We start from the raw sequence: 1,190 nt of genomic DNA on the forward strand, positions 1-1,190 counted from the left end.
ATTTCCTCAGCAACCAGCACGGATCAGCTCCAGGCATGACGAAGCAGATATCGTCCTCTTTTGGAAGGCCAAACTAGTTTCGATTTCACAATGAATCACACAGCGCATTCACGACATGGCGGCAGCAGCAACAACAATACTACAGCGAGAATAGAAGTTACGCCTTCTTTCTTTGCCTGTTTACTTGAGTATATTTTTTCAGTACTCTTTCCACCACTGCTCAGGCCTAAGAGTTTGTTCTTGTTTGCAGGGGAGCAACAATGTTGTACGAGTTCCTAAGTAAGATTTGTATTAAAGGGGTCATATGATGCGATTTCAAGTTTGCCTTTCTCTTTTTTATCTTACTTGAATTAGAAATTAATATCTCTATTAGAAATTCATTCATGTCTATAGTGCTGCCAAAGAAAGTTGTTGATATCTGATTTCTGTTTTTTTCCCCCAACAGAAACACCAGTAAGAAATACAACATAATGGCTTTCAATGCTGGTGATAAAGTCAGTTGTTCCACATGGACTCAGGTAACAGGTCTTATAACCAGCCCTGGATCCTTAAAGTTAATGGCAAGGCAGGAAGAAGGTACAGGTTTCTGCTTTTATCCTTTTCGTTTTATTGACACTTGTTTTGTGTTATTTGTGAGTGTGTTTAACTGCCCATACTTACAATAAAGCTTGATAAGCCAATAATTGTTGTTCTATGCCATTGTATGCCGAAGTTTTGTCTACTACACATTAGGCATGGGCCGGTATGAGATTTTGACGGTATGATAACCTTAAGCAAAAAATATCATGGTTTCACGGTGTCACGGTATTGTTGTTACAGCTCTAAAATGTGATTTTTTTTTTTAAATGTCTGGGTAAAAAACTTTTCCACTGAACACAATATATTTTATTTTTGAGCAACATACAGAATATTTGGAACAGCAGTATTTGTTTATTTTTTCTTTGTTTCTGAAATGTTTGCTGAATTGTGGGCTGTCCTGCAGCTTTTTATGTGGATGGTTGATTTGCTGCTAGAGCTACTGCTGCCCTAAAAAGAAGAAAAATAAAGACTGACATCTTTATTTAACCTAAATCTGTAATTACAGTTATTTAATTTGAGTTATATAATTCATATACATATCATTTATTTATATAATTTCATATACATAATTTGATTTAATAATAACCCAATTTGAAGCAAAAACAGAATGT

The 1,190-nt window shown here is 35.1% G+C and overlaps 1 pseudogene; it reads left to right on the forward strand.

Moving 5' to 3' along the window:
• The first annotated feature begins 529 nt into the window (after positions 1-529).
• LOC107689681 (general transcription factor IIF subunit 1-like) overlaps positions 530-1,190 on the forward strand; it is a 6,667-nt pseudogene continuing 6,006 nt past the window's right edge.

The sequence above is a fragment of the Sinocyclocheilus anshuiensis genome, unplaced genomic scaffold, assembly GCF_001515605.1.
Source record: "Sinocyclocheilus anshuiensis isolate Anshui unplaced genomic scaffold, SAMN03320099.WGS_v1.1 scaffold813, whole genome shotgun sequence".
NCBI lineage: Eukaryota > Metazoa > Chordata > Actinopteri > Cypriniformes > Cyprinidae > Sinocyclocheilus > Sinocyclocheilus anshuiensis.